Source organism: Mauremys reevesii, linkage group 2, assembly GCF_016161935.1.
Source record: "Mauremys reevesii isolate NIE-2019 linkage group 2, ASM1616193v1, whole genome shotgun sequence".
In the NCBI taxonomy this organism is placed as follows: Eukaryota; Metazoa; Chordata; order Testudines; family Geoemydidae; genus Mauremys; species Mauremys reevesii.
Window position 1 is genome coordinate 85,695,902 of NC_052624.1, and position 26,200 is coordinate 85,722,101.

General features: G+C 44.6%; 1 long non-coding RNA gene across 1 annotated transcript in view; it reads left to right on the plus strand.

Moving 5' to 3' along the window:
- Positions 1–284: 284 nt before the first annotated feature.
- Positions 285–26,200, plus strand: part of LOC120399411 — a 74,478-nt gene continuing 48,562 nt past the window's right edge. The window contains exon 1 of the long non-coding RNA XR_005595139.1: positions 285–406. This is a non-coding gene — a long non-coding RNA (uncharacterized LOC120399411). The remainder of the gene's footprint in view (positions 407–26,200) is intronic.

The following is a 26,200-nucleotide window of genomic DNA, read 5'->3' on the forward strand; positions in this document are numbered from 1 at the left end:
CTGGTGGAGCGGAGCAGTTCATGGGATGGCTGGTGAAGTGGAGCGGGGCGGCTGTCAGAGCAGAACAGTTTGCGGGATGGTTGGAGGGGCTCATAGGATGGCTGGTGGAGTGGAGCGGAGCGGCTGGCAGAGCAGAGCAGTTCGTGGGATGGCTGGAGTGGCTCATGGGACGGCTGGGGTGGAGTGGAGTGGAGCGGAGTGGCTGGGAGAGCAGAGCAGTTCGCAGGATGGCTGGAGAGGTCACAGGATGGTTGGTGGAGCAAAGTGGTTGGCGGGGCAGAGCAGTTCACAGGATGGCTGGAGTGGCTCGCGGGACGGCTGGTGGAGCGGAGCAACTGGCGGAATGGCTCGTGGTGACGGCTGCAGCAGAACCACACGGAGAGGCAGGGCAGTTGGCCTCGGAAATGTAAGATGCCTCTTAATACCCCTCCCCCGCATTTCCACCCAGGCTGGGAGTTAAACTGCAGAGAAACTTTTGAACTCTGGGGCTGCACTGACCAGGGATAGAGACTTTTCGGTTGTTGGACTTTTGGGACTTTGGGGATTTTGGGGTTGCTGGACTTAAGACCCTGAGGGGAAAAGGACACTGCCAAACTTACTTGGGAGTGGGTCTTTTGCTCATGGTTTATGTTATGAATCCTGTTTGTGGTGTTTCCACAACATAATGCCGCATTGTTTCCTTCCTTTATTAAAAGGACTTTGCTACACTCAGACTCCGTGCTTGCTAGAGGGGAAGTATTGCCTCTTAGAGGCGCCCGGGGAGTGGTATTTAATTGTCCCAGATCACAGTGTGGGGGCTCGAGCCGGTTTTGCATTGCGTTATTGAAACCAGGGCCGGCTCCAGGCACCAGCAAAACAAGCAGGTGCTTGGGGCGGCACATTTCTAGGGGCGGCATACTGGCGCCGGCCATCATAGGTGCCAACTCCAGGGCTTGGGGAAAAAGTACCACCAGCACCCCAGCTCACCTCTGCTCCACCTGCTCCCCTGACCACGCCGCCGCTCCGCTTCTCCCCCCTCCCTCCCAGGCTTGCCACCTGCAAAACAGCTGTTTCGCGCAGCAAGGCTGGGAGGGAGGGAGGAGAAGCCGAGCGGCGGGTGCTCGGGGGAGGCGGCGGTGCTGGAGCAGAGGTGAGCTGGAGTGGGGAGCGGTTCCTCTACCCCCCATTACTTCCTGCGCCCCCCCACCCTAGCTCACCTCTGCTCTGCCTGCTCCCCTGAATGCGCCGCTTGAGAGGGATAGGGGAGAAGTGAAGCAGTGGCACACCCGGGGAAGCAAGCGGAGCGGAGGTGAGCTAGGGCGGGAGGTTGCGGGGGGCCCCCAAGAAGCAACGGGGGGGAATGCAGCACGCCCACGGGAGGAGGCGGGGCCAGGGCTGCCCAGAGGGGGGGCAAGAGGGGCAATTTGCCCCAGGCCCCGGGCCCCACAGGGGCCCCCATGAGAGTTTTTCGGGGGCCCTGGAGCGGGGTCCTTCACTCGCTCCGGGGGGCCCGGAAAACTCTCGTGGGGCAGGGCGCAGGAGCTTCTTCACTCCCGGTCTTCGCCGGTGGGGGGTTCTTCCGCTCCGGGGCGGAAGGACCCCCCGCCAGCGAATTACCGCAGAAGCGGGACCTGCCGCCGACATGCAGCCCGGTCTTCGGCGGTAATTCGGCGGCGGGGGGCCCTTCCGTTCCGGGACCCGCTGGCGAAGTGCCCCGAAGACCCACGACGGGGGCCCCCCGCCGCCGAATTACCGCCGAAGACCAGGCTGCATGTCAGCGGCGGGTCCCAATTCGGCGGCGGGGGGGCCCCCGCTGCGGGTCTTTGGGGCACTTCAGTGGCGGGTCCTGGAACGGAAGGGCCTCCCGCTGCCGAAGACCCCAGGCCCCCAGAATCCTCTGGGCGGCCCTGGGTGGGGCTGGGGATTTGGGGAAGGATTTCGGAAGGGGTGGGGTTGGGGTGGAGCAAGGGGGCATGAAGAAAAAGGGGGGGCCGCCAAAAATTTTTTTTGCTTGGGGCGGCAAAAATCCTAGAGCCAGCCCTGATTGAAATGGAACCCCTAGATATTGAACCCGGCCCTTGTTGCTGCCAACTCAGACAGGCAGAAGGGTTATACTTATTTGTTCAGACATATACACTTTCCTCAGTGAACAACCACAGCAACAAACAAATACCTGCATTAGTAAATAGTTCTAGCATAGAGAAACAAAGCTATCTTGCTGAGGGAGAACATGTTTGTAAATATTTAGGAGACATTGGACCTGAGGCTTTGAGGTTCAGAGCCCCCTCGACTTCCACTGAAGTAAATTTGAGTTGACAGGTCTCAGCATTCCCCAGGACTGGAAGCGTAGTTGTCAAAGGGCCAACTTTTAATAGTGAAAACTTGTTTAGAAGTTAGATGAGGAAGATCTTAATTTAGTGTTTGATGTCTGTGAAAAAATCTAGCAATTTTGCTTTGGTTTGAGATCATCATAATTGGGGCATTTTCATCCAGTGTGAAATAAAATCAACATACATTTACATATTTCATGTAATCAGCAGAAGTGGAGGGATACGTGGAAAGGAGGAATATTATGATCAGAGTATGTAACTCTTTTCTGTTATTATGAGACAGTTTAAGAGATGTTCCTAAATACAAATTGGGTTTTTCAAAATATGCACCTCAGTCCACATTTTTGCAGTTTGAACCCATCCCCAATTTACAATGTTCTTTGAAACTGCAGTTCCAAACTGACTGGTTACTGTGCAAAACCAGCAACTTCTTACTGAACAGACACATTCCCTATATGTATTCGGTCAACACTCCTGGCTTTAGTGATGAAAATAAGTATGTATTGCTTTTTACTATTTTTAGGCCAATACAGCTAAAAGCTGCATTCTATTCCATCTCCTGCATTATCAACTAAAAGCTATAAATTGGCCATCAGGAAGTTTAGACTTGAAATTAGATGAAGGTTTCTAACCATCAGAGTAGTGAAGTTCTGGAACAATCTTCCAAGGGGAGTAGTGGGGGCAAAAGACATATCTGGCTTCAAGACTAAGCTTGATAAGCTTATGAGGGGATGGTATAATGAGATTGGTCTTTGACTATTAGCGGTAAATATGCCCAGTGGTCTGTGATGGGATGTTAGATGGGATGGGATCTGAGTTACTACAGAGAATTCTTTCCTGGGTGCTGGCTGGTTAGTCTTGCCCACATGCTCAGGGTTTAACTGATCGCCATATTTGGGGTCGGGAAGGAATTTTCCTCCAGGGCAGATTGGCAGAGGCCCTGGAGGGGGTTTTGCCTTCCTCTGCAGCATGGGACACTGGTCACTTGCTGGAAGACTCTCTGCACCTTGAAGTCTTTAAACCATGATTTGAGGACTTCAATGGCTCAGACACAGGTTTGATACAGGAGTGAGTGGGTGAGATTCTGTAGCCTGCGTTGTGCAAGAGGTCGGACTAGATGATCATAATGATCCCATCTGACCTTAAAGTCTATGAGTCTAACTAAATATTCACTAAATTCCAGTTAGTTACATTTGTGTAATCCTAATGAAGAAAATGTGCTTGTACAGGTTCACTCAAGGCATACCTGGAATACAGTGGGGCTGTACAGGTGTAACTGGGTGTGTACTTTGGCTTCCATAAGTTTTATACTTCAGTGATAAAGAAAGAACCCAGTCTGACTGTGTGGAATTTTCAAAAATACTTATGCCAGTTAGGTACCTAACTCACATTGACTTTGAAAACCCACAAGTACTGCTGTGTATCTCAGAGAGGGAGAGAACTCCTAGCAGAAAAATACACATAAGGTCTCTTGTGCCAGCCAAGCTGTTCTCCCTTTGTAACAGTTTGTATAACTAGAAAAACTAATTTCTCTCTACTGTTACTCACACCTTCTTGTCAACTGTCTGTAATGGGCCACTCCCTTACCACTTCAAAATTATTTTTCCTCCCTTGGTATCCTGCTGTTAATTGATTTCTCTCGTTAGACTGACCTCACACTTGGTAAAGCAACCCCCATCTTTTCATGTATTTATACCTGCTCCTGTATTTTTCACTTCATGTATCTAATGCAGTGGGTTATAGCCCATGAAAGCTTATGCCCAAATAAATTTGCTAGTCTCTAAGGTGTCACAAGGACTCCTCGTTGTTTTTGCTGATACAGACTAACATGACTACCACACTACAAAAACATACTGAGCCAGCTAAAGCTATGAGGCAAACCAGCTGAGGATGTGGCCCAGTGTCTTTTAATAGTGTATCAACCTTGGGGCATATGGAAAATGGATACAAATTAGAGGTCAGAAAAGCTAGAATGTTATAGGTCAGCAATGTCAAACTAGTTTTGAAGTGTCCAAATTTGAGAGGTTCACAATGTTTTGAATACCATGAAATTTGCTTAGCTAAGCAACTTAGGTCTGCAACTGATGGGGCTGAAAACTTTGTGGGAGCTGGCAGATTTTCAATACTGTCTGGTTTTCAGTTTGGCTGGAAGCAAGGTTTAATGGAAGGGAATGCAGGGGAGATGGTCAGCTGCTAAACGCAGAAGGAGAGCTCCTATTCCCCATCACGGCTTCTGTAGGCAGAGCGCCCCTCCATATCTTCCCTCTTCCTCAGTTGGTATCGTAGGGCTATTTTTGGCGCTCCCTGCTCACCCTATGAATACACATGCCAGCAATGTGAATCTGCATTTCCACTCTGGTGCTCTTCTTACAGATACAGCTCATAGTGTTTCTGTCACCTTTTGTGTCTGATTTACTGTGGATGTAAAACAGTAAGTTCTTTTATCCCTGGCAGGCAAAAAAAGGTCATTGTTCCAATATAAGAAGCTGACAAAAGTTATTTATATCAGCATACATTATACCATTATGTGTTTCCCCCCATTTATTTATCAGTGAAGCCTGTGAGAATGCTTTTCACTATAGAAAAGACCCTTGGAACAAAGCAGTATGTCATACTACTGATTCTCTCTGGCTACAGACCAAACAACATATTGGTTTTTATAGAGAAAGAAAAATCTAGAGATGAACCAAAAAATTAAAGGAAAAAACAAGGACTCTTCTTCTCGGCCAGAGCTTCATTTTTCCATGGTTCCCTGGCTTGACTGAACTGCTTGGTTCTCATTCACACTTGCTGCACTCAGTGCAACAGCTTGTGTGACTCAGGTGCAGGAGCAGTGGCGTGATAGACAAATGAACCACGGCTGGTGATGGTAATTCTTGAAATAACTGAGTACTCAATAATATAAAATGGAAAAAAATGGATTTTAAAAAATCAAAAATGCTTTCGTTTTTTGGTGGCATTCTCTTTTGTTCACATTAGAGATAGGTCCAACCAAAAACTCCAGACCCCAGACTCTATGGGTGGGATTTTCAAAAGCATTTTAGTGACACAGGAGTCATTGAAAGTCAATTTGATTTGTGCTTCTAAGTCTCCTAGATGCTTTTGATCATCCCAGCTTGTATCTCTATAACAGCCAGTAAAAATAAATAAATAAATAAATAAATCCCATCCCTCTGGAAATTCTGAAATTTTCTTTTGTCCCAGCTCAGAACCAAAAGTAGAAATCTTGGGATTTTTTGCAAAATGAAATAATCTGAAATATTTTATTTTAACTGTTTCATTTCTACATTGGCATTTTGATATGTTCTATATTAGTTGAAATGACAAAGTCTAAACAAACCATTCAGATAATTTCCCATTGCATGTTTTGATAAAATTGATATGTGTTCCCCAAAAAAGTTTTGCTTTAGTTGAATCATACATTTCCAATGGAAAAACATTGCATTGGAAAATTTTTGACTGGCTCTATAATGGTCTGAATCAGAACCCTGAATTCCAATACTTCTAAACTTATGGATAGATGAAGTTTTTAGGTTCAGCCTTTTGTCAGAGGTGCTGTGTAACTGGGCTGCACCAAAAAAGAGTCCTGTTCCTCTTAGGGGGCAGTTAGGTGTGAAACCCTTTACATTTACAATTATTTCCCCTGCACTCTAGACTATCTCGGCTGGGAAATGAGGTTATTGATTTTAAATGTGGCAGTGAGGAAAACTTATTTTATTTTGACTATGAGGGTCCCTCTCCCAATCTGGAACTCATGGTCTACTTTAGTGACTCTGGGAGAGGAGTCAGTCCACAAGATGACCTTAACTACCAAGAAGTGGATGCTATGAAAATGTTGGAATATCCCTGCACTCGAGATTACACCATGCACCTTTTTCATCTTCACTATTTTTCTTTTATTCTTATGATGTTCTGGTAGGAAGGTTAGGTTCTCCTCCATACTAAGACAGGGGTGCCTCAGTTCATTGTTAAGAAGTAATTTATCTGGCTGCTGTATCTTGAACTTGAATTTTTTTCTAGGTACCAGTAAATCGTCTCCCGAAGAACATTGTATGTAAGTGTGGTGGGTTCGAGCATAGGTGGTGTTTCTGATCCTTCTTTAGAGGATTTTTAATGAAAATAAAACTAAATGTCAAATGGTAGGGGGAGGGAGGCAGCAATAGAAAGTAGCTATTTACACTAATTGCAACCCATGGTTGAATTAATGGAATGTTTCTACACAAAAAGGAAAAAAAGAAACCCTGACCCACAGGGAACAGCAGGTGCTCATTAGAAGTGTTAAACTGACTATTAATAATCCCAGTGCGTATGTGGAAACCATGGCAGCAGCAGGGAGTGGCAAGAAAGGTCACTTTCTAGCATCCAAACATCTGAGTAAAAAATTGTGCCAACTCATATTGTTGAGGCCAAGAGCAGCAAAGTACCATAAATTATAGTCCAGTTTTTGCATGGCAATAACAATTTTTGGGGATAAACAAACAAAAAGAAGAATCACTAGGTATAAAATATGAAGGGTGATGGGAAATATTCCATTTCTTTGGTCAAAACTTGAATATAAAAAATAAATTTTGGTCATAATAGAGGCCAAAATCTCCATCAATTGACATTAGTACAAGCAAGACCAGGAGGCGTTACGCATACATATGCAAGCCCTGGCCACTCAGTGATGTTTTCCTGTACCACTGACTGGTTAGGGGTATGGGTCATGCCCCCAAAACACACTGTAATAATTAGTTAATAACCAATGAATCCTCACTGAGCACCGCACTTGCCAGAGGTCTTCCTTGGTACAAAGTTCAGTTATGCATATGATTGGCTGGCTCTAGTCATATATGATTGTATAGACTGACACCCAACCATTCCACTGTAACTGGTAAATCCAATCTTTCCTCCTACGTATCTCTGTGTGGTTATACGACTCACATTTCCGTGAGTTGCAGGTGCCCCTCTATCTGCCTGACCGCTAGAGAGAGAGACTATCCCTTCATGTAAGATATCCCAGTGGTTCATCTGGCTACATTACCAGTAAGCCACCCGCAGGTTTAAAGTGACCGTAAATTGTTTTTCTGTGCATATTACTTCCACCGCTACCTGAATAAACACCTTGGCCTAAGCTGTTGAGACCAGCTGATCAACCATGCCTCTAATATGGAAAAGGCAAAACAATATACCAGCTCTGAAAGGAAGATTAAGTCCCGGCTGGCTATCTGAAATAACGAAAGCATTAGGACAATTTGAATTCCCCAGTGCAATCCATGGATCTTTGACTGCCTTGTTGGGATACAGCAAATTCCCATGGATTGCCAGGAGAAAAAATAGTTTATGAAGGTGCAATCCAAACAGGTGAAAGGCTTGAATAATTGGGTGTCTGGCAAAGAGAGAGAAATCAGTCCCCTTTTTTGGAGGAGCTGACAAAATGCTCATAACCAGGTTTATCACAGAACCCATGAAGCTTGTGGACAGTGAGGAATCCAAATCTGGGATGCCAGGAAAGGAGGAGAGGGAAGGCAAGGCTGACAAGCCTTTCTGGCCACAGGACAAGGACAAACGTGATTCTGTGTCCTTACGAATGTGTCCTGTTTGAGAATGCAGTTTGAGGCTTGGATTGTGAAGCAGGATTAGGGGGCAGGGCTGGAATGGAGCCAGCCCTGGCACCGAGTGCATTAGTGCTAGTTTTGTTGTAGTGATGACAGCTATATAACCGTCTTCCTAGGAGGGCAGAAATTGTCTTGTCTCTTCTTGCGGCCTGCAGCGTGCCCAGTTGATATATCTTTTTTTGATCCTGCTGCTGCCAGGATCCAGTCATTTCCTGATTAATAATCTGTAATGTTAGTGGACAGTACCCTATGTGCATGAGGTGTCAGGAAGTAAGGCAATTCATACTGACAGCCCTGACTGTTTTCAGCCTGCCAGCATTTATATAAATACTCTATCAAAAGGCCTGAGTGGGTCATTAGTCCAACCAATGTGAGGGTTTACTGATATGGCCCTGCATCTGGCAGGAGATCTTCTTGCAGATATTTATGTCAGGTCATTAATAATTTTGCTACACTATTATAATGCCCATTTTACAGATATGTAATGTGGGACATAGTGAGAGAGTAACTTGCCCAAGACCTCATGAGTCAAAACGGGACAGGGCTGGAATCTAGGTCTGATTAGTATAGATTTAATAGGGAGCAAAAGACTGCCTTCTAACTGGAAGTGCCAGGAATTTATTGTACATTGGTAAAAGTCTATCAAAATAATTGTCTAGGTTTAGTGGTTTTAATACACTATACAAGGCCAAATCTAGCCTAAAAATCACAGACTTTGAGCCAAGTTATGTATGTGTTTTCAGTTTCTCGTTCATATCATTTTCATTTCGATAATATTCATCTTGGAGGGGCCTGATATCCAAAACCCAAATAAGACTTTTCATTGTACTTACGGGCTGCTGCTGCCTCTGCTGAGATTTTCAGCCCCAGACCTTCTCTGGGTTGGGAGAGGCTCGCTAGCCAATGCTTCACTCTGGTCCTTCTCTCCCCTGGCCTCAGGGGATCTCCATTTCTTGGTCATAGAATGGGGGCTGTGGATCTTCATTGCCATGAGGACAAAGGAAGGGCTGACACAAGGGGGTCAGATAAATTGCAGTATTGCCAATTCCAGAAGTTCAAAAACCACAAATCAGACCCCAACAAGTCATGACCTTGGCCTCCAAATCACAGTATTATTTTAAAAAGTAATCATGGTTTTGGTCTGTTTTCTGATTTTTGAACTCCCTCTTTCTCTCCCTCCCTCCCTACAGTAAAACCTCCTCTGGGCTTCTAAGGGGAGGAAGAGAGAGCTGTCTGCCTCATACAGCAACTCTGATTGGCTGCTCTTCCCCAGGAGATGGGGAGAACAACCAGTCAGCGGGGGTTGCCACATGGCAAGTCTCAAAATGAAGTGAAGTGTCTGAGGCAGCCTGCAGCAGGGCCAACATAGCATTAGCAGGATAGTGCATTCGCATGTGGGCAAGACAAGGTTTTAAAAAAACCCCAACAACCCAACCCTCCAGCTAAATTGTCTCGAGCCAGACAATGGCCTCGGAGCCGGCAGTGTTGAGCTCCAGGGAGCCCAATGCAAAAGAAGCAGCATCCAGCATGTGTGCAGAATCCCTTACAGCACTATACATGTACGGTGGACTGTCCTGGATGCCCCAGGCATGGTCAATCTTGGTGCAGTGAACTAGCTCGAGAGGTGGCATGGGAGCTCAAAGCCAGGTAGCCGGTCATTTGGCCTGATGTTGATGTGCGAGTTCCTGAGGTGCTCTCCCATTCTATCTGCCATAGTGAGCTGCTGCTGCTGCTATCAGCTAGATGGAAAGGGTCCAGCACCATCCAGGTAGGAATTCTCTATACAGCTGATGGCAGGATGCATCCCATATAATCCTGAACAGTGGTAAGTGTGGCATTTTCTGTACCCTGGTGATCAGTTGGTTGGCTGCATTCTGACGCTGGACATTAGGTGGAGGAATATTGGCTAGGACTAGTAACCATACACATTTTTTAACTTCAGTGTGCCTGTGATAATTCTCATTATATGATTAAGCTGCGTGTCTACTAGTCTAGTGTGGACAGAATTTAACCCAACTGGGGCATAATATTCACCAGCTAAATAGCAGAAAATGAGCCACAAACTATAAAGTGTTTGCACAGTCTCCCCAGGTGGACCCTACCAGTTTGTTCATGAGAGAGTTTCTGCTCGTGATCTTTTGAGCTACTTTAGTGAGATGGTATTTGTATATGAGTGTGAAATCTAGGGTGTCTCCTAGATACAGTACCTTTGGATCATGTGCCAACCACTGTTCATTCAAAAAGTTGTTAAACTCAAGTTGGCTCTCAGCACGGTATAACTGAAAACATCTTGACATTTTCTTTGAGGTACTTGGTTTAATTCTCTGTTTCTTCAATAGCCACCTATGGTGATCATATCACTGTTCAGGTTCTCTTCAGTCTTTTTTAATTCACAGTCCCTTGAGGCCAAGTAAATATTGTTGGCGTACATGAAACACCTGGAGATAAGGCATTGGTGAATACATTAAACATACTTTATGTGAGCACTAACCCTTGTAGGAATCCATTCTTTTGGGCTCTCCAGGTGTTTATTTTATGGCCCAGAGCCACCTCAAACATCTAGTATCATCTCAACTGTCATGACAGCCCATCTAGGAAGAACACTTGACATATTGTACTGCAGACCAGTGTTTTAGATGTGTCATAGGCTGCTGTAAGGTCAAAACAGCCATCTCCAGTTTTCTTCTTTTGAAATCCATTCTCAGTGTACGTCATAAGTGCGAACATTTGGTCACAGGTGCTGCCTGATCATCTCCCTATTGTGGGCAGACTTCTCTGTAGGATCATCTGCTTCAGGAGTTCGCAACTACAACTCGAATGATATTGGGTAATAGCTGGCTGCTAAAGAGTGGTCTTAATTTTATCAATGCCAGGTAATCACCTTAGCTTGGTTAATCATGTTTTCCTGTAAAACACAGGACATGAAGATGAACAACTTGTGTTGGCTTTTCTCCCTAAGATGTTGTAGTAGTTCTAGTGATGCATGGTGAAAGTGGTAGGCTTTCCCTGCTTTCATTTATTTCCGAGCATTTCTGTTTCTTCCCTAGAGAATGGTTGGAAGTTTTCATCTTGGTTGAGATATAGAGATTGCTTGTATTAATGCCACTCTTTTTTGATTGACACCTCAAAATGTTTTTCTTTGTCTGCTTTGGTGACACTGGTTGAAGAGACATACTGTTGCTGCGTATGTGGTGGGTTTTGTGCTACACCAAACTTCCTGTGAATGTCAATGCTTTCCTGTTAGATACTGGCATGTCCATTTCTGAGACTGCTTTTTCCCAGCATGCTCTTTGGGCTGCATTTAGACTGTCTAGGAGGTTGTTGGCTATTTCTGGATCACTGCATTTTTTGTAATATTTAAGGAGGCCTTCACATTATTTGTGCAGACATAATATATCTGTTTTTTGGCAGCCACCTGGGATGGACTTGTAGGTGGCCTTAAAATTGCTTTGATAAATGCTGAATATGCTTGATGTACTGGAAATGCTATAAATGTTGGCCCTTCCCTCAACATGCTACAGTTGAATGTCAAGGGCCTATCAGCCACAAAAAGCTCTGTTCTTGAAAACATTGACTTCTGACAACGTCAATGTCCTCTGCCTTCAAGAAACCCATGCTAATTCTCTTATTGCCAACCTCATAAATTACATGAAATTGCATGAAAATATGTCCAAGGCACTTATGTAAGATCTAATTTAGCAGTTGTGGTGTGGAGAGTCTACCATCTACATCTGACTACTATGACATCGGTAAGGGTCAGTCAGCTTAAAATGGCTAATGTCTACAAGCCGTCTAATTAATTTTGGCCTGTTCCTGCTCTACCATAACTTCAGAATCTTGCCATCTAAGCCAGAGACTTTATTTGACACCACACATGGGGCTATAGGGAATCTGATCATAGATCTTTCGAACTGGATCTCCCTCAATGAACTACACCTTCTTCATGACCTATTATGACCAAAAACTTTTCACTCTGCCCTTTGGAACCAGGGCTACTCCCATGATCTCAGTTGGGTCACTTCTGCTAGAGATGCCTTCTACCAGCCACCTGCAGGATTCTTGGAAATTTCCCCCACAGCCAGCATCACCACATTTTCAGTGGGAGCCGCAATCAGCCAGACCTGCAGACGGGGCAGGTAAACACACCGGCCCGCCAGGGGCTTTCCCTACACAAGCGGCGACCCCTGTTTGAGAAACCCTGACCTATAGTGGACACTAGCCCAAGTTACAGAAAGGCAGAATGGGGCAAGTAAACTAAACTCAATGACCAATATACAGACTGTATTCTGCAGGGCAACAGTGAGTCCATGGAGGATCCTCCCTACTCCCATGAGGCTTAGAGGAATCCCTTGTTAAATGTGTATAACAGCAGATGTTTTGCAGCCACATTGGTCGCAAGATATTAGAAAGACAAGGCGGTTGAGGTAATGTCTTTTATTGGACCAACTTCTGTTGGTGATAGGGTTCTGAAGCTAGGGACAGGGGTGGGCTCTCGGGGCTGAGTGGCAACTTCAAAGCACTGGCCATATGACTCTTTTTAGAGTGCTAGCATAAGCCCTGCAAGGCCAAGTCTGTCAGCCTACAGTGGGAGGCTAATTTTGCAGTACTGTGTAGATATCTAGAGAGGCTAAGTGATTTGCCCAAGATGGTGGCATAGGAATTAAACCCAGATCTCCTAAGTCCCAGGTTAGTGCCCTGAGCACTGGATCATCCTTCCTCTTTGACTTGCCTTTTTCCTGAAAGTTTTCTATCTATAAGCACTTGCTTAACACTGTCCCTATTTAGCAAAGCATTTATTAAGCACTGTCATAAACAGATAGTTAAGGGTTAAAGTCTCTTTTACCTGTAAAGGGTTAACAAGCTCAGTAACCTGATGAACACCTGACCAGAGGACCAATCAAGGGACAAGATAATTTCAAATCTCTGTGGAGGGAAGGCTTTGTCTGTGTCCTTTGTTTGGATTGCCGTTCTCTCTTTGGATCTAAGAGAGGCCAGACATATTCTTCAAGTTCTCCAAGGTTTCCTGAAGTATTTTCTTCTATTCAGTATAGTGAGTATTAGAAGGCGGTTTAGTCTTATAATTGATTTCTACATTTGCAATTGTGTGTTTGCTGGAGAAATATCTTTATTTCTGTTTGCTGTAACTTTGATTATTCTGAGAAAAGGGGGGGGGGGGAAGCCTCTCCAGGTTTATAAGTTAGACCCTGTATTTTTTCATCCTGGTATTACAGAGATACTGTACTTTCTTTCTTTCTTTTAATAAAATCTTTTCTTTTTAGAACTTGATTGATTTCTTCCTTTGTTTGGATTTTCAGGGGAAGGGGAGGGGGGAAAGTGAATCCCCCTTTGTTTGATTCAATGAGTTTGAATCAAGGTATCTCTCCTAAGGACTAGGAGAGGGGAGGGGGGAAGGAGGTGAGGGGAATAAATTATTTCCCTTTGTGTTGAGATTCAAGGAGTTTGGATCTGTGTTCCCCAGGGAAAGTTTGGGAGAACAGGGAGTGTGCCAGACACTAAAAACTTGGCTGGTGGCAGCGTTTACCAGATCTAAACTAGGATTTAGTTTAGAGGAGTCCATGCAGGTCCCCATCTTGTGAACGCTAAAGTTAAAAGTGGGGAATAAACCTATGACAAGCACATGCTCAACTTTAAATACAATTGATTTCAAAGTGAATAAGGCATATGCTTAAAGTTAAACAGTGCTTAAATGCTTGTTGAATCAGGGATTTAGTGGATGTAAATTTTGTGTAATTGATTTTTATATTGTACATTTGCCTAGGATGAAGTTCAGGTGTTTATTAAAATTTTTATCAACCATTTGATATGTGAGATATAAAATTGTGTTAGTAGAAACTTAGCACAAGGCCGTACATTGTCTGCATGATTCCCAGTGTAGTAAGACGAGGCCCTGAAATATAAACTCTTGTGTCAGAGGCCTAGTCTGAGGCCTGAACCCTGAACCAAAGTACTTCCAGATACTGCTAAGCAAAAGCTGGGCTGTGAGCCAGAGGCAGGCCTCACTCACAGAAGTGGCGAGAAGAGGAACTTGTGCCAAGATGACATTAGGACACTCCATAGACATAACAAGGAACAGGAAGGTGCATGTTAAAGACAGGACAGCATGATGGATAGATTTGTATGTCTGGAACAACATGATCAAAGGGGAGACAGCACCCTAATGAGCCAAGAGGCTATACCTCAATACGTCAGGAGGGATGAGTAATCTGTCCTGTAACTGTATAAAAGTAGGTCCCGGATTGCACGTCTTTGGCCAGCCTAGGGGGCAGTGGAAAGTCCCTCCACTGACTGAGCTGTGTCCATTGCCAGGGGGCACATATTCGTAGTATGTCCTGTACAGTCTATAGGAAACTATTACTGTGCTTCGTTTGACAATAAACGTGTCTGGGTGCCTTCGTACCTTACTAGAGTCTGTGGTCTTTGGGGGTTCTCTCGGGGTCTGCTGTGTCAGCTATCTGCGCAGAGCCAGGGCAGCACGCAGAGGGAACACGCACGCAGCTGACTGTTATCATTGAACAAGAGCAGAGCACCACACTGGTAGCTACTGACAACACCCAGAAGTGTGTATGTATCTTAGTGTAGGCTAAATAGCACTTGAAAGTGGGTGATCTCATGCTAACTTGGAGGTTGCATGAGACAATCTATATAGGTTATATCTAGTTGATGGGTGAAACAAACTTTAGCATGGTTACTTAATTAAAATCACTCATTCATTAGCAATAAATGGCTTTCTTTCAGAATCACAGTTACTCATGCTTCTTGCTGGTCTTAAATAATTAACCTCAGTCTTTCAGACTGTCATGAGCCCTTACTTCTTTGACATCTGCAAGAACAGTCAAAATAACTCAGATCTCTTCCAAGGATATCATGAGCACATTAGCATTTTAATAAGTTTGATTTTTTTAAACAAATCCTGGTGTCCATTTCTTAATTTCTAGAGGGTTTTGTGTGTGTATGTGTGTCTGTGTGTGTGTTGTTTTTGTTGTAGCTAGGGAGAATATAGTGATAGAATGAGATTTAGAAAGTTTGTGGTACATAAAGAATCATAATAAAGAGCTTTGAAGTGTAGCCTACCCTTTGTTGGTTATTATTAGAGGGATATGCAGACACATATAACGAATACAATAACATTGTTGGGCCAAATCCTCAGCTCATGCAAATCAGCTCCCATGACTTCAATGGAGCAATGCTGTTACACCAGCTGAGGATTTGGCCTGTGATGTTAAAACGCCATCTGATAGTTAACTATAAACACCTTTGACCCTTTTATGATTTTTTTCTTCTTCAAAAACATTGCATTATTTATTTAACTGGAACAGATTGACTTCAATGACAGGCAAGAATCGCCCACAGTAATCACACTATTTTTTCAGTGGCAGATATTTTTACACATTTTCCCCTCCCCCCCAGCTTTGATTTGATTGCCACCATTATACAATGAGAAAAGAGAGAAAAACAATTATTTTCCCGGAGCAAAGCACTTCTAAATGTGACTGCATAATGATTCCAGGAAAAAATAGTGAATTGCGTATGTAGAATAGCTTTTTTCCAAGTAGCTAGCAAAGCTTTAATATTGATTATTAGTACAAAATAAGTTCAAGAAGAAGAAGTATTAGTTGCCTCAGGCTGACTTTTTAGATCCCTGCCTGGGTAATAAATCCCCAGGAGCAGGTGATTAAAAAAAAATTGTATTTAACGTCCAAATTAGCTGCTCCTTCTTGTTTGGTCCAATTGATTACCAAGCAGCAGAGTTATTTTCTAAGGGCTAGACAAAACCTTTAGGCGAAGCTCTTAACAAGAGGTTGCTTGTAACTGGACCACCCTAGGAGCAATGCGGGGAAGGAATCATGACTCAAAGAATCACAGTGTGTCTCCGCTCTCCTTTTCAAACGTACAGCTCTCTCCCCTTCCAGTGAGAGATGGTGCTCGTGGAGTCAAGCCTCCACCCACTGGCTCACAATGGGAGTGTCTGGCAAGCAGTATCTACCCTCCACACCCAATTGGAATCCCAGGTGTGGGTAGGTCAAGGACAAGGCAGGCAGGCTTTATTCCCCTGTTTGGCTGGATAAGAACAGGCACAATAAAGTCTTGAAAAGGGATAACGTATGGAAATGTACGCTCCATAGTTCTACATTATATTCCTTAAAGTATGCTTAAAAATGATTATGAATACAGCATTGCCAAGCTCAAAAGTTAAAAAATCATGAGTCACAAAATCATGAGATTGGACCTAAAATCAATTTTAAAAAAGATTGTATTGTGATTTTGGTCTGCGTTTTAATGTTTGAATCTATCTCCCAGTGCTATCACTCTCCCAAATGCACAGAATAATGTGACCATGGCCTCTGCTGCAATGACTCTCCCTAGAAGTGCCATCCCAAGATCAGCTCTAGCAGGGGCAAAAATTCTGTTACTCTTGATTAAATCTTGGGAACTGTTAACACTATATCAGTATAAAAGACCCATCTCTCTGAGTGTTACACACAGTGATGTACAAGTTGCAAATGTTTGTTTCCTTCACATTAGAAGGCTAGCATCTGCATTTAAATAGATATTTAGATAGCCCAAGGGAGCCATCTTTGTCAGCCTGACACTCAATTGAGAAGGCTCATTATGCATTTCTGTGGGTTACATATCCATTCTGGAGCTGCAGACGAAAAGCTGAATTAATAATGAAGCTTCCATAAGTGTCTGTCAACATTTCAGCGGCCATTCATTGCACGTCGCAACCTGTCAAGTGTCAGCGATGTTTCCTGTTTCTCGCTTCTGCTAATATCCTGTTGGCAATGTGTGTGTCAGTCAATTTCTGTTCATTTTCACCCAAGCAATGCAGTTCTGTATAGTCAAGCATCACTAGTGTGATCATGTCATCAATATCCTTACAGGGATGCTTTGATGAATTAGACCTGAAATACTCAGTTCTCTTACAAGAAATAAATAATCTGAGTTGGGTACATGTTCATTTCCCTTGGGCATTATCAGGGATCTCAAACACTGGAAGTTCAAGTGGAAGACAGTATACTGCTGTTGAACTATAATATCTGTTACCAAGTGAGTGTTACACTTAGACTGTGTTATCCTTTGGACTAAAAGCAATTCAGCTAGACCGTTAGAAAGTTCATATCCAGGAGCCAATCCTTTTAGCAATGATTGGTATGACAATCTTGTCCATAAATGGTGCTCAAGGAAGACCTGAACATGTCAACAAGTGTATCTGAATAGACGATTTGTCAATGTAATCTTGTTTGGTCTATGAAATGTGTGTCATAGCTGCAAAAATTTCCTTTGTAGTGAGACCCTGACGTGGGGACAAGAAACTTAGTTTTGCAAATAGCTCACGGCTGTGTGGCACATCATCAGGGAGCTCTACTCATGGGGAGGGGAGCTACATGGCAGCCTGGCTGATGGTTTGTATGGGGTGTGGAGTGACTACTCAACAGCATCACAGTAGGGACCTACCTTCCTACCCATCCCTGGCCTTTGTTATTGCCAGCTTCTCCCTCTCTCCACACAGTGCCTTGAAGGTCATAGCAATAGCCCTGGTTGAACTATCTGGATGGTGGAGAGACAGAGGGAAGCATCCAGGGCTAAACATGAACCTCCAAAGAACTGTGCCTGGGGAAAAGATGTCTCCCTCTATTGCTGTTTTCTTGAGAAGGGGGCATGTTTCTTCAGACTGATTGGCTCCTTGCTGCCGGACAGCTCCAACCTGGATCTGTTAACTGAGAGGTGCTTACTGGGAGAGGGAGATGACTGCTGTGCTCCCTCACAGTCCCTCTAGCATTCACTCCAGTGGGGAGTCCCCATGCCTCCTGCTGGGGCATAAGGGAAGGCACCACCTTGCCCCTGAATTTCTCTCCTTATTGGCTCCACTATCAAATATCCCAGACTCTGACTGCAGAGAGGAGGGGCTGGGCCAGATGCCAGATGAACAGCACCTCTGTCTCCAGTGAAGGGGATCTGGCTGCTGGACCTGGCTGGGCCAGGACCTCCTCTGGACCCGTAAGCTGGTTTCGGTGACCAGGTTGTGGCAGCTACCGAGGGGGCAGATCTCCTCGCGGAGCCCCTGCTACACAATCCCCAACTTTGTGTGCAGATGGTGGAGCCCACCTTGGTATGCCAGAGGTTGGTCCTGGCAGAAGTCACCAGAGTCGGAGACCTCCTGAACTATGACCGGGGGACTGGGTGGATCTCCTGACACTTGCTCAGGGCATGGGGCTCTCCAGCCTTCATACTCCCCAGCGCGTACTTCAGGAGGTGAGGGCAGCTTTACTGCCAACTGCTCAGGTTTACCTCGACTGGGTCCTGCAGGAGGGTACTCCTTGCCCACCCTGCACCCGGGCCCTCCGGACCTTTTCATTAGGCCCCCTACCCTATGAGCCCCCTCAACCATCCCACCCATACACTGCGAATCATGCAGCGTGTTTGCTTCCAGACTGCGCCAAGGAACCATTTGTACATGTTCGTGCTCCACTTCCTCCATTTTCTCATCCTCGTGTCCTGCCCCGATACGAAGTGGTGGGACCTTTTGCCACCTGTTGAGGGTGAGGAAGCCTGGTGGGCCAGCTTATATTCCATCCCAGTCCCAAAGCCCACTGGAGATATTAGTTGGTGGCTCCTCCACGAGCACGGGCGTGTACTTGGCATGGTTCAGCCTCGTCCCTGATGCCTGCCCATTTTGCAGCGTGAGGGAGACCCTGACACATGTATACCTGGAGCGCGCCAGGTTGCAGCCTCTGTTCCGGCTCCTCCTCCACATCCTTTTATGTTTCTGGCTGCACTCTTCCCCTCACCTTTTCCTATACTCACACCCTATCTGTGGCCCCATGAAGTCGCGGGGCCTCCTCCTCAACCTCATCCTGGCAATGGCCAAAGCAGCAAGCTATAAGACCAGGAAGAGGATGTTGGCTGAGGGGGTTTCCTGCAACTGTGGGGCCTATTTCTAGTCCTTCCTCCATTCACGCATCCGGGCAGAGTTCCTCTGGGCAGTGTCTTGATACCTTAGAGGAGCAGACCCTTAGGCAGGGGCTGAGCAGCGAACTAAACAATAGCAAAGGCCTCCTCGGGCCAGGGGGAGGGGGAGTCTGCCACCCTGGGAAAGGTGGCAGGGGGGACACAGGCCCTCCTGCTCCACTGCGTCCCAGCCTGGGGCCCTAGCAGTGGCAAAGACTCGCTGCTGTCAGTGGGGATCCTGGCTGCAACACACTGACATAGGCTCAGGTATATCTGCAGCCTGACCGGGGTCGGCTACCCCCGGGCCACTTCCAATCTCCCCCTTTCTAGGTACCTGTTCCTCGCTGGCATCATCCGGTGGGTCCCAGACCATGAGCTCCTCAAGGTACCGGGCGGAGGGGAGCTCAGGCGACTCCTCTGGATACCGGGCACAGGGACGCTTAGGCAGCTCCTCAGGGTACTGGGCCCGGGGAAGGTCAGGCCAGCTCTCCTCTGGATACTGGGCACGGGGAAGGCTGGCCCCGGCGGGAGCTCAAGCACTGGCGTCTGTCCTCTCTGGCAGCCTCCGCCTAACTGAGTGCTGGGGCCGGGCTTTTATACTTCCTGTCCCGCCCCTTGACTTCCGGGGGGCGGGGACAGGCGGCGGTGGCTCCGCCCACTCCGGCCCCTGGTCTGGCTCGTCCTTCTCAGGCGCGGCGGGGAACCAGGGTGCCTCCCTACAGTCTCCTTCAGGTTCCCTTTGTTTGACCCTTTGACCTTCACACCTGCCCCTGTTACATTTTTGGTTGTCCCTCATAATTATTTGAGTTCTTGGACCTTGTGGATCCTCCCCTAAGGCTGGGGAGGGTCCTTTAGCAATGGGCAGGCTTGTGCCCACCTGCTAATTACAGGAACCCGATAGGACCTGGCCAGGATGTGTAGCTATGCTGAGTTTCACACCAATGGAACAGGCAAGTTAAGATTTGGCTCGGTATCTTCTTTGACAGTAGCTTATCCAATTCTGCCAGCTTTTCAGCTGGTATGCATCAGTATTGTTCCATTAGCGATGCTGCACTGCACTGATTTGCATCAGCAGAGGACTTGCTTCTGTATGTTGAAACCAAAGAGATAGATGAAATATAATTAGCCTTGCCAGAATGCAATTTTTATTTTTTATAATGTCGGTGGATAACATCAATATTTAGTTTTTAAACATTTCTTTTATTGATTTAAATTTTCAGTTGTACAATATTAGAAAAAGTGTTTACGTCCATAATTTCTTCAATTTAAATTTTCACATTGTGGGAAATTATAGGGAGTCAGACAATGTGTGTGGGGGGGTGGGGGGTGGGGGGGGGAATGCCAGACAATAATAATTTAATGACAGTAGACATTGAGATATAAAATGTTAAAGCTTTCAAACTGTTAAAACACAAATTGTCAACATCACATGTCAAAATATACAAAATAAATATCCTTAAATTAAACTCTAATAAGTTCTCAAGAACCATTTTTTTTTTAATTTTGCCTCACCGTAAACTATGATTGTTATCAATGGAAACATTTTTTCTGCCTTACTGGTAATTCTTCTTGGTTCCTGGGTGGCTGGCACAGTGGCATCAAAAAATTAGTGTACTAAACTAACTCTCACTGATAAGAGTGGAATCCTTCCCCACAGGGATGGGGGAATAGCGGAGTCCAAATGGAAGGAGTTTATTAAAAGGGAAACTCTCCCAGGAATGTGTGCAACTTGATGGAAATTAGTATAAAATTAATACTGACCTTTTGTAATTCAGTCCATGGCACTCATGTTTTCCCAAAGCAACCTGGTTCACTTTGATCAGTGACAGGTAAATCACAGAAGGTGCAGAGGTCTATTTCTGTTGAGATAAGCATGTGAATATTTGGATAGCCCTACGGGAGTAGGTAGCTGTTGAATTGTGCAGATAATGAGCTTCCTCAATTATTCACAGGAAGCATTCTTTTTATAAAAATATCCATTTGTCCAAATCAATCATTATCCATCTGCTTTGGCATGATGCACCAAGATGTCTAATATTTTGGGCAGGATACATAATTAATCTGTTGTTTACCTGTAAAATAGAGTTAAATATGCAACAAATGATAGAATTTTTTTGCATGTAGCAAAAATCCCATGCAAAACACAGGAATACTAGGGTCTTGCTGAATGAAAAAAGCATTCCGGTGTTTTACCCTGTTTAAAATTTATATTTTGTAGAACAATCTTAAAACCTTAAGTTGACACAAGAATGTCAACATCAAATCCTTCCCCAAACAACTCTAAGATAAACTCTACAACCTTATCCCCTCAACCCACTCCAGGGATGTTTTACATGCTTCTCAAGATACACAACTAAGAGAGCCCAGGCAGACCCATCATATCTGGCCACAACACTCTTACTGAAGGAATATGAAGACTCAAAGAAACCATTCTCAATCCACTCACCACACCAAGGGTAAGTTTCTTCCAGGACACAACCGACTTCCTCCAGAAACTCTGCAACATCAACAACCTCACTCATACCACAACACTTGCCAACATGGACGTTACCTCTCTATACACCAACGTCCCTCATCATGATGGCATCTTTGCCTGCCTCAACTATCTACAAGACAATGGACATCATTCAGACATCTACCCCAGGCACATTGCCAAACTCATCCATTTCATCCTCACACATAACAATTTTACAGTCAACAACAAACACATTGTCCAAACAGTGGGAACAGCCAAGATATTAGGATGTCTCCCCAATATGCCAACCTCTTCACGGGCCACCTTGAGGAAGAAGTTCTGGAAAAATTGCAACATAAAACTAATTATACACCTGATACAGCAATGATATTTTCATCTTCTGGACAGCCTAAACTCCCTAATAGATTTCCACTGCAACTTCACCAACCAGCACTCACCCATCTCTCTAGAACACTCCAACACCAGCATCAACTTCGCAGACACCACGGTCAGCTTCAGCACTGGAACCTTACAGACAACTATGTACAAGAAACCCATTCATCACCACACCTAACTCCACAGATCCAGCAACACCCAAACACACTGCTGCTTACGTCAATGTAAGTTATGTTGCTCAGGGGTGTGAAAAAATCCCCCCCCCCAATGACGTACCCTACATTGACCTAATGCTGTGTCTACACCACGCTATGTCAGTGGAAGATGCTCTCCGGCCGACTTACCTTCCCCTTCTCGGGGAGGTGGAGTACTGAAGTTGCTGGGAGAGTGCTCTCCCATCAATTTCACATCTTCACTAGACCTGCTAAATCAATGCCGCTACATCAACTGCAGCAGTGCCGATTTAGCATGCCAGTACAGATGGGCCCTATGCCACTAGCTTGAAGTGTAGACATACCCTAAGTGACTTACCCAAGGTCACACAGGAAGAGCAGACATTAAAGTTGCCATCACTGAGGTGAAAGGAATTTTGGTAATAATGGCCTTCTGCATATGAAGAAAAAACCCAAGGCAATTCTTAATATAATCTATTAATAGGACCAGATTGCCCTTGGTCCTTTTCCAGATGTGTAGGAGAGAGAGTGAGCAGTCTTCTGTCACATTCCACCCTCCTTAACAGTTAGGAAGAACTTGCACTCAGGAGACCTTGGGGAAGCAATCACCCCAAAGGGTGAGGGGCAAGAAGGGGATGAAGCCATGACCCTGCCCCTTCTGCACCAGCCTAGGGATGTTGCCAGCCTTGCAAGGGGAACAGATTACACTATCCTGGGAATTTCATAGGTTGGACACTTCTCCTATGCAGTGAGGAGCTGGGACAAGGGCTGTGGGGTGGGAGACTTTGGGAGGCAAAAACCTCTTGGAGCAACCTTGGGATGGTGCAACTCTGCACTGGTCTCAGTATAGGTCAGTGCATTAATAAGAGAGTTGCTATAAAACCGAGTCTTCTTCCTGCATTGTTGACAGTTATAGCACCGGTTGCTACGACCAGACTGCTCACAGATGGCACTGGGCTTTTCCTTCTGCCAACTCTATTACCAGTCCTCATCCCTGATTATATTAAATTACAACAAAGAAATTATATAACTCACTCTTACAACTCAGCCTATACTGTTGAACATCTGTGCTGTCACTTGAATTCCCACAGCCTTCTCATGTGATCCTCTCAATAGATACAGAGCAAATAACTTATGCTGCGTATGCTGCTGTGTATAAGCCTGTCTGCATGACAAACAGATTATTATAGACTCTCTGTAGCTCTATTTCAGTATCTCTGAATGATTTCTCTTTCAATCAGTGAAATCTTGTGTCTCTTTTTAGCCAATACAATTCCTTCTTTCATATGCTTGTTTAGGCTAGCTACAGGATATTTTATAATGCAAACATACCCTTCTGCTTTACCAATAATATGATATTAAAATAATAGGATTGATAATATTGGCATGCATTATAGTCCCATGAAATGGGTTAGAACAGATTAGTGAAGTCTGGAACAGCAGCCATTAATGTTTTGTGTGATTTCTCCATCAATACAAACAATTATGAAACTCGTTTGATTTTTCAGAAGAGCCATGGTCCATCTAGTTGCTTAAACATTCACAGGGAGTCAGGAAGCCTTGGGTCTGTCCCTGACTATGCAATGGATTTATGTGATCTTGGGCCAATTTATGTAATCTCTCTGTGTCTCTGCTTCTCCATACGTAAAATAGGGATAATAATGGTTGCTCAACTTCGTAAAGTATTTTGAAATCTATGGATTAAACAAAGAGCTATAGAAGTGCAAAATATTATTGTTTCCTGGGATTTTGTAGGTTATAAATGTGGATGGACAAAGAATGATGTGTGTAAATGATGTGTGCATTTTTCTGGTCAACATTTTAAAAGCTAAGGCTATAAAACAGAAAATAGACTTCAGTAGCCTCCCTAAATATATCATGACTTTAATGTTATTTTTAATCACTTTTTATCAGCTCCTGGCCATCAACATTCACCTACTCCAAGCATTTCAAGATTATAGTTGTCTATTCCTTTCATCACCAGCATGGCTTTTGTTGTTGCAGACATTTTTCTAATAGTCCAGAAACTACTTTCATAGTTTGTTTTACCTTCAGTAAAGACCTTATCAAGGTCCTTACCAAGGAAGTCTTGGCTTCCTGATGGCTTTCTCCAAGACTTTTGACTTCTGCTGAGACAGAGTCCATTTCTTTGGCATGCTGTTTGCTGGAGTGGCTATCTTGTTGTGTTTTGTGTGTGTGTGTGTGTGTGTGTTTATGAGAGCAGATTGTTGGCCTATCACTCAACCCCCAGCCTGGAGCACCAGTAGGCTTTTTTTTTTTTGGTCTGGTCCTTACTCTTTGACTTGTCTGGCTTGAGTGGTTCTATAAGGAGTTAAAACTCCAGCTGGCATATCTCTCATGGATGCAAAAGCATGCAAGCCTTCCCAGGATGCCAAGGTGCCGTCCCCAGGAAAGTTGTAAAACATTACTGTATCAGAATAGTAGTGTTTTACACTGACTTTGCACAGGTCGAAATGACTACACAAAATTCCTACAGCACATCATTATTGTGTACCTATTTTGTTCAGTATCAGAGGGGTAGCCATGTTAATCTGGATCTGTAAAAAGCAACAAAGAGTCCTGTGGCACCTTATAGACTAACAGATGTATTGGAGCATAAACTTTCGTGGGTGAGATGCATGCATCTGACGAAGTGGGTATTCACCCACGAAAGCTTATGCTCCAATACATCTGTTAGTCTATAAGCGCCCACAGGACTCTTTGTTGCTATTTTGTTCAGCTTTTAATATTTTAGAGACAGTGTATGTAACTTGTTCTTTACTGCAGTTTTATGGCCTCTTTTTACCTTTTAAGATATGCATTGTGACGGACCCAAACCAGTGGGGTACAGGAGTCTGGTAGAGGGCAAATATACACATCACTGGATAAGTAGTTTTCTGTTCCCTGAGTGACTAGAGCAGGGGCTGCACTAGAGTAATCAGGAACCTGCTAGAACCAATTAAGGCAGACAAGCTGATTAGAACACCTGCAGCCAATCAAGGCAGGTTAATCATGGCACCTGGGTTTAAAAAGGAGCTCACTCCAGTCAGGTGAGGGGGAGCCAGAGGAGAGGAAGTGTATGTGAGGAACTGGGAGCAAGAGGCACAATGAGCTAAGAGTGAGAGGGTGTGCTGCTGGAGGACTAAGGAGTACAAGCGTTATCAGACACCAGGAGGAAGATCCTGTGGTGAGGATAAAGAAGGTGTTTCGAAGAGGCCATCAGGAAATAGCCCAGGGAGTTGTAGCTGTCATGCAGCTGTTACAGGAGGCACTATAGACAGCTGCAATCCACAGGGCCCTGGGCTGGAACCCGGAGTAGACGCCGGGCCCAGGTTTCCCCCAAACCTCCCAACTCCTGATCAGACACAGGAGCAGTTGACCCAGACTGTTGGGAAGATCACTGACGTGAGCAAATCTGCCAATAAGCGCAGGACCCACCAAGGTAGAGGAAGAACTTTGTCACAGCAGGTAGTCAAGTCTTTTCATCATTGCAAAAGGCACTCTATCTGAGATAAACACCATGTCTTAGAGGGTCAAATATCATGTTCATGCCAACTAAATAAGAAAGCAACATTAAAATCCAAGATGCAAAAAGTGTGATGTATGGACAATCTGGAGCCCTGAGAAACCTAAGGGAAATACATTGAAGGTGATGAATTTGATGAATTAAAGTTCATTTTCCTGTTGTTGATCACCAACACTAGACAAAACAAATTACTATTATTCATTTTTAAGATTACAACAGCAACCAAAATGTGCTAGGTGCTGCACAGATACACAGGAAGACAGTTCCTGCCAAGATGACCTTACAATCTGAAACAATATTCCACTGGTTTTATCTAACCATTCAAATGAGCTGCACTCTAGAAACTCTGGGGCTGTGTTCAATAATGCTTGATAATGAACTTTGCTGGGTGATTTATGAGATGTAAAAACATCTATCTTTTTTTTCATCAAAACAGAAGCACTATGGTATTGGGTAAATTTTCTATCAAATTTTGAAGGTTAAAGGGTTTCTGTCATGTAGTTCAGTTGGCTAGGCTTAACACATGAGGACAAACTCTTCTTTATGTAATTCTCTTGTGATTATTTGCCTTGTTGTTTTGTCAGGTGTTTTTATATATCATTTCTCTAACAGATCCACTCTGAATTTAAAAAATAATACGAAAAAGTAAATAAAATGCATGTTTTCCTCATTGGCAGAAAACAGGAACAACACAGAGACAGAAATACAAAGAATGGTTTTAAAAGGTCATAGCAGGATGTGATTCTTGGTTTTAATATATATCTTTTTACAGT